This window comes from Salvelinus alpinus, chromosome 24 (assembly GCF_045679555.1).
Source record: "Salvelinus alpinus chromosome 24, SLU_Salpinus.1, whole genome shotgun sequence".
In the NCBI taxonomy this organism is placed as follows: domain Eukaryota; kingdom Metazoa; phylum Chordata; class Actinopteri; order Salmoniformes; family Salmonidae; genus Salvelinus; species Salvelinus alpinus.
This window is the reverse complement of record NC_092109.1, coordinates 42965477-42973918: the sequence shown is the minus strand read 5'-3', so window position 1 is coordinate 42973918 and position 8442 is coordinate 42965477.

Here is an 8442-nt window from a genome sequence, read left to right as displayed (position 1 = left end):
ACAGGATGCACCTGAGCTCAATTTAGAGTCTGATAGCAAAGGGTCTGAATACTTATGTAAATAAGGTATTTCTGTATTGTTTTTTTATATATATTTGCTATATATATATATATATATATATATATATATATATATATATATATATATATATATATAAAAATGTAAATAACTTTTTTGCTTTGTGATTATGGGGTATTTTGTGTAGATTGATGTTTAAAAAACAACATTTTAATCAGTTTTAGAATAAAGGCTGTAACTAAATGGAAAAAGTCAAGGGGTCTGAATACTTTCCCGAAGGCCCCTGGATATGTCACCTGGGCGCCCTGGTCAGTGGACTGTAAGCTGCCATTTAGGATGTAAGTGAATATCTGATCCTGGATCAGTGGGTTACAGGTCACTTCTACATATGTTCCCTAATAGTCTCTCAATGGCCTCCTTCACTTGTCTCCTCTCCTTCGTGACCACACTACAGAGAGTGTGTGTGCTAGGCATCATCAGTAATATGGATGTCAACTAAAACCCACCCAGTTCCTTACATCCGTCAAGTGGTCATGAAGGAAAGGAGACGAGGAAAGGACGTTTTTTTTTTGTTGTTGTTGAAAGTATTGTTGGAACAGGGTCATCTAAATAATCTGTTCTCGTCTCCTCCACTTCCTGCTCTGAATAGACAACAGGTGCATTCTATTCCAAATCGGGTGCCAGTTGTGACATAAACAAAGCAATGTGGTTAGATGTGTTCACTTGTCCAATCGGTTGCAGACAAAGTAAAGAAAGGAAGCCAGGAGTCCATACTGTAACTGGAAGGACTGTTTTAGTGCTTTAACTGACGGACTCTGACCCTTGACCTCTGAGTTAACTACGCCTACTTTGGAGCTGGAATGTTGTTTTGAAAACACTTGACAAAACCAAGTTCAATTCAGGGTTGTATTCATTAGGTACCAAAATGGACTGAAACAGGGAGGAGCTACCTGAACTTGTCCAATAAGAAATGCTCATTTTCGCTTTCCTGCTGCAAAGCATTTTGCTACGGTGCGCACTAATGAATACGACCCAGGTGAAGCGAAAGGAGAGGTCTGAGGGTGTTTAGATGCTGTAAATATGCTTTTTTATTGCCAGTTACCAATCAATATGTTGTTAATTTTGAGCATCACGACAGGAAAAAATGAACAAAAGGCCCTTTTTTTTTTGCTGTACTGTTTTTCTTTTTTAACTGGTAAATGTTACAGCAAGGCTTTAGGATATGAAAAGTTTGTTTTAATTTTTAAGTTAAAAGAAAGAAACAATGGAATTAAATATCCAATATTTCAGCGATAGGGAAATTGTTTTTAATAATAAACTATTTTCGTACCAGATCTAGCCTTTTTCTGATTTGTTGATTTGATTTCTCAAACCATGATGAGAAGTCACCCCCCTCTTTGCTGAGCTCAATAACTAATCTGTTATCGACCTTTTCGAAGTGATATTTCACTACAAAAAATCAAAGTTTGTTAGATTGTTTTCAGACCTTAGAAGTGGTCTTTATGTAGAGTATATTCCGGCGTGAAAACTTCAGAAATACATCCTATCTTCCTCCTAAAGTTTTTGAACAGGGTCCATGTGTCACGTTTGTTTGTTGATCCAACTTTAATCAGCTTATTCCTGACTCTGTGTTACAACACTGGTGTTGAGGGTTTGATAGCTGGACCAAGTTATACAAGATAACTTGGCATACTAGACCTATAGAACAGTGTGAACTGGAAAGGAAGTGGCCTTATCTGGACCAGAATGGCCCATAGGGCAGGAGCCCTTATCTGAACCAGAATGGCCCATAGGGCAGAAGCCCTTATCTGAACCAGAATGGCCCATAGGGCAGAAGCCCTTATCTGAACCAGAATGGCCCATAGGGCAGGAGCCCTTATCTGAACCAGAATGGCCCATAGGGCAGGAGCCCTTATCTGAACCAGAATGGCCCATAGGGCAGGAGCCCTTATCTGAACCAGAATGGCCCATAGGGCAGGAGCCCTTATCTGGACCAGAATGGCCCATGGGGCAGGAGCTCTTATCTGAACCAGAATGGCCCACAGGGCAGGAGCCCTTATCTGGACCAGAATGGCCCATAGGGCAGGAGCCCTTATCTGGGCCAGAATGGCCCATAGGGCAGGAGCCCTTATCTGGACCAGAATGGCCCATAGGGCAGGAGCCCTTATCTGAACCAGAATGGCCCACAGGGCAGGAGCCCTTATCTGGACCAGAATGGCCCACAGGGCAGGAGCCCTTATCTGGACCAGAATGGCCCATGGGGCAGGAGCCCTTATCTGGACCAGAATGGCCCATGGGGCAGGAGCTCTTATCTGAACCAGAATGGCCCACAGGGCAGGAGCCCTTATCTGGACCAGAATGGCCCATAGGGCAGGAGCCCTTATCTGGACCAGAATGGCCCATAGGGCAGGAGCCCTTATCTGGACCAGAATGGCCCATAGGGCAGGAGCCCTTATCTGAACCAGAATGGCCCACAGGGCAGGAGCCCTTATCTGGACCAGAATGGCCCACAGGGCAGGAGCCCTTATCTGGACCAGAATGGCTCATAGGGCAGGAGCCCTTATCTGGGCCAGAATGGCCCATAGGGCAGGAGCCCTTATCTGGACCAGAATGGCCCATAGGGCAGGAGCTGACTGTGCCTTCGGAAAGTATTCAGACCCCTTGACTTTTCCACATTTTGTTACATTACAGCCTTATTTTAAAATGGATGACATAAATCAATCGACACACTACCCCATAAGACAAAGCAAAAACAGTTTTATAGACATTTTTGCTCATATGTAAAACCCCCCCAAAAACATATCACATTTACATAAGTATTCAGTACTTTGTTGAAGCACCTTTGGCAGCGATTACAGCATCCAGTCTTTTTGGGATGCTACAAACTTAGCACACCTGTATTTGGAGATTTCTCTCATTCTCTACAGATCCTCTCAAGCTCTGTCAGGTTGGATGGGGAGCGTTGCTGCACAGCTATTTTCAGGTCTCTCCAGAGATGTTCGATTGGGTTCAAGTCTGGGCTTTGGCTGGGCCACTCAAGGACATTCAGAGACTTGTCTCGAAGCCACTCCTGCGTTGTCTTGGCTGTGTGTTTAGAGTCGTTGTCCTGTTGGAACGTGAACCTTCGCCCCAGTCTGAGGTCCTGAGCGCTCTGGAGCAGGTTTTCATCAAGGATCTCTGTGTACTTCGCTATGTTCATCTTTGCCTCGATCCTGACTAGTCTCCCAGTCCCTGCTGCTGAAAAACATCCCCACAGCATGATGCTGCCACCACCATGCTTCACCGTAGGGATGGTGCCAGGTTTCCTCCAGATGTGACGCTTGGCATTCAGGCCAAAGAGCTCAATCTTGGTTTCATTAGACCAGAGAATCTTGTTTTTCATGGTCTGAGAGTCTTTAGGTGCCTTTTGGCAAACTCCAAACGGGCTGTCGTGCCTTTTACTGAGGAGTGGCTTCCGTCTGGCCACTCTACCATAAAGGCCTGATTGGTGGAGTGCTGCAGAGATGGTTGTCCTTCTGGAAGGTTCTCCCATCTCCACAGACTCTGGAGCTCTGTCAGAGTGACCATCAGGTTCTTGGTCACATCCCTGACCAAGGCCCTTCTCTCCCGATTGCTCAATTTGGCCGGGCAGCCAGCTCTAGGAAGAGTCTTGGTGGTTCCAAACATCTTCCATTTAAGAATGGAGGCCACTGTGTTCTTGGGGACCTTCAATGCTGCAGATATTTTTTGCTACCCTTCTCCAGAGCTGTGCCTCCACACAATCCTGTCTCTAAGCTCTACGGACAATTCCTTCGACCTCATGGCTTGGTTTTTGCTCTGTCAACTGTGGGGACCTTATATAGACAGGTGTGTGCCTTTCCAAATCATGTTCAATCAATTGAATTTACCACAGGTGGACTCCAATCAAGTTGTAGAAACATTGCAAGGATGATCAATGGAAACAGGATGCACCTGAGCTCAATGTAGAGTCTTATAGCAAAGGGTCTGAATACTGATGTAAATAAGGTATTTTTGTATTTGCAAAAATGTCTAAGCGCGTTTTTCCGCTTTCTCATTGTGGGTTATTGTGTGTAGATTGCTGAGGATTTTTTTATTTTATTTAATACATTTTAGAATGAGGCTGTAACGTAACAAAATGTGGAAAAACCAAAGTTGCCCGAATCCTTTCCGAAGGCGCTGTATCTTTTGTTTCTGTAGCGGGAGGCGGCATGATTGACAGGTAGGCGTACACCCTCTGGACAGGACGCTAGTCTGTTGCAGGATTTTAGGATACAAGTTAAATGATCATACTGCAAAAGTAATAAGCGTGATTTAATTTACATGACCAGAGTTCATCTATCCATGTAAAGTTTAATCCATATCACCAGATTTGTGACCTATGATCCGCCCTGGTTGTACATGCTTTGTACATCGTATGCCGTCAGAGGTGGTAGAGTAGTGCGTTCTTCCCCTGACCCCAATACTGTGAATCAGGTTTGAGTAGTCGGCGAGGTAACTTTGGTCAATTTTGAGTTCAACTCAGGATAACCAGTCGCACGACGACTCACCTTTTTAGCCAGGTATATTTCTATGGCAACGAATCCTTCAATATTAACCTGTTCCTGGGCAGGCTAACTCCATTTATCGAGTTTGTAATCAGATTCACCTCCCTCTCGCAAAGATTGCATCATCGTCCCCTTCATTAGAGAAATATTTTATTAAATCACAAGTTTTTTGGTGTGTTACAATACCACTACTAAATTACGGATGAAGTCCGAGCTGGAATGTGAAACTAATTGAAGCTGGCTAGTTTGAGAAAAGCCAGAGATCTAGCTAGCGTCGTATAATACAACTCTGGTTATGTGTTTAGTTGTTCCAGTTTGACCCAATTTTAATCGGCTTATTCTTGATACCAAACCTACAACTCCAATGTTGTAAAACAGAGTCAGAAGTGAGCTGATTTTAAAGTTAACACATATACCCTAGACATAGTACTATATAGACTTGTGTATTTTATTATATATTTAAACATACCTATTTACTGTATTTTGAGTATTTCCTAATAATGTGGCTGAAATCAACGACTTTAATTGGATGTATTTGAAAGTATTGTAGCTCCGACCAGCACTCGAACTCGTGTCCAACAACTGTCAAGCAAACCCGTTAACCTAACCGTTACGCCAAGAGGTCTAAACCTCTTGAAGAGGTTGCTAGATGTTTGGTTAAGGTCACTACAATACCCCCCCCCCCCCCCCTTCCTTCGGGAGAGCGTGTCCCCAAGCTTCTCTAAACCAAGTCCCTCATGTGTACACGCCTCTCTTGGGTTAAGATCGCTACAATATTTTCCAAATGCATTATTTCAAATACTCTTAAGGACCTGGGTCCAAATGCATGGGAGTATTCATTTGTATTTGAAAATAATCTTGTGTTTTTGAGTATTTTCAAATACATTGCAATACTTTCCCAATACTTGTATTTTCAAATAAAATATATCTGAATACTTACTTCAAAATGTATGTGAATTTAATTTAAATAGTATTTGAACCAAGGTCTGGTACTATGTGTGTTAACTGTAAATTGATTTAAGATAAAGTAGCCTTATCCGAGCCAAAGCAAATCACATGTATTTGTCACATGGCCGAATACAACAGGTGTAGACTTTACTGTGAAATGCTTACTTACAAGCCCTTAACCAAAAAATGTCTTAAAAGTTCATAGTAACACAGTAAAATAACAAGGCTATATACATACAAGGGGTACCACTACCGAGTCAATGTGCAGTGGTAGAGGTAGTTGACGTAATATGTACAGTACCAGTTAAAAGTCTGGACACACCTACTCATTCAAGGGTTTTTGTTTATTTTTTTACTATTTTCTACATTGTAGAATAATATTGAAAGCATCAAAATGATGAAATAACACATATGGAATCATGTAGTAACCCAAAAAAGTGTTAAATCAAAATATATCACCCTTTTGCCTTGATGACAGCTTTGCACACTCTTGGCATTCTCTCAACCAGCTTCACCTGGAATGCTTTTCCAACATGAAGGCCTGATTCACACAGTCTTCTCTAAACAGTCGATGTTGAGATGTGTCTGTTACTTCAACTCTGTGAAGCATTTATTTGGGCTGCAATCTGAGGTGCAGTTAACTTTAATGAACATATTCTCTGCAGCAGAGGTAACTCTGGGTCTTCCTTTCCTGTGGCGGTCCTCATGAGAGACAGTTTCATCATAGCGCTTGATGTTTTTTGCAACTGCACTGGAAGAAACTTTCTAAGTTCTTGAAATTTTCAAGAAAGTAACACGTTTGAAGGTAAGACAGACAATGACGAAGTAACAAAAGTTTATTAATTTGAACATGGGCAGTCAAAGGTACAGGATGGCAGACAGGGTCAGGGTCAGGCAGAGGTCGGTAATCCAGAGTAGTGGGGCAAAGGTACGGGACGGTAGGCAGGCTCAGAGTCAGGGCAGGCAGAAAAGGTCAAAACCGGGAAAACAACTAGAAAACAGGCACTATAGGCTCAGGGTCAGGGCAGGCAGAGGTCAGTAATCCAGAGTACAGGAACAAGGGGGAAAACGCTGGTAGGTATGAATGTGCAAAATGAACTGGCAACAGACAGAGAACACAGGGGATAATGGGGAAGATGGGCTACACCTGGAGGGGGGTGGAGACAATCACAAAGACACGTGAAACAGATCAGGGTGTGACATTAAAGTAATGATGGACTGTCGTTTCTCTTTGCATATTTGAGCTGTTATTGCCATAATATGGACTTGGTATTTTACCAAATAGAGCTATCTTCTGTATACCCACCCTACCTTGTCACAACACAACTGATTGTCTCAAATGCATTAATAAGAAGGTAAGAAATTCCACAAATTAACTTTTAACAAGGCACACCTGTTAATTGAAATGCATTCCAGGTGACTACCTCATGAAGCTGGTTGAGGGAATGCCAAGAGTGTGCAAAGCTGTCAAGGCAAAGTGTGGCTACTTTGAAGAATCTCAAATATAAAATATATTTATTTGATTTATTTAACACTTTTTAGGTTACTACATGATTCCATATGTGTTATTTCATAGTTTTGATGTCTTCACTATTATTCTACAATGTAGAAAATAGTAAAAATAAAGAAAAACTCTTGAATGAGTAGATGTGTCCAAACTTTTGACTGGTACTGTATATACACTGCTCAAAAAAATAAAGGGAACACTTAAACAACACAATGTAACTCCAAGTCAATCACACTTCTGTGAAATCAAACTGTCCACTTAGGAAGCAACACTGATTGACAATACATTTCACATGCTGTTGTGCAAATGGAATAGACAAAAGGTGGAAATTATAGGCAATTAGCAAGACACCCCCAATAAAGGAGTGGTTCTGCAGGTGGTGACCACAGACCACTTCTCAGTTCCTATACTTCCTGGCTGATGTTTTGGTCACTTTTGAATGCTGGCGGTGCTTTCACTCTAGTGGTAGCATGAGACGGAGTCTACAACCCACACAAGTGGCTCAGGTAGTGCAGCTCATCCAGGATGGCACATCAATGCGAGCTGTGGCAAGAAGGTTTCCTGTGTCTGTCAGCGTAGTGTCCAGAGCATGGAGGCGCTACCAGGAGACAGGCCAGTACATCAGGAGACGTGGAGGAGGCCGTAGGAGGGCAACAACCCAGCAGCAGGACCGCTACCTCCGCCTTTGTGCAAGGAGGAGCACTGCCAGAGCTGTGCAAAATGACCTCCAGCAGGCCTCAAATGTGCATGTGTCAGCATATGGTCTCACAAGGGGTCTGAGGATCTCATCTCGGTACCTACTGGCAGTCAGGCTACCTCTGGCGAGCACATGGAGGGCTGTGCGGCCCCAAAAAGAAATGCCACCCCACACCATGACTGACCCACCGCCAAACCGGTCATGCTGGAGGATGTTGCAGGCAGCAGAACGTTCTCCACGGCGTCTCCAGACTCTGTCACGTCTGTCACATGTGCTCAGTGTGAACCTGCTTTCATCTGTGAAGAGCACAGGGTGCCAGTGGCGAATTTGCCAATCTTGGTGTTCTCTGGCAAATGCCAAACGTCCTGCACGGTGTTGGGCTGTAAGCACAACCCCCACCTGTGGACGTCGGGCCCTCATACCACCCTCATGGAGTCTGTTTCTGACCGTTTGAGCAGACACATGCACATTTGTGGCCTGCTGGAGCATAGGAACTGAGAAGTGGTCTGTGGTCACCACCTGCAGAACCACTCCTTTATTGGGGGTGTCTTGCTAATTGCCTATCATTTCCACCTTTTGTCTATTCCATTTGCACAACAGCATGTGAAATGTATTGTCAATCAGTGTTGCTTCCTAAGTGGACAGTTTGATTTCACAGAAGTGTGATTAACTTGGAGTTGTGTTGTTTAAGTGTTCCCTTAATTTTTTTGAGCAGTGTATATATATGT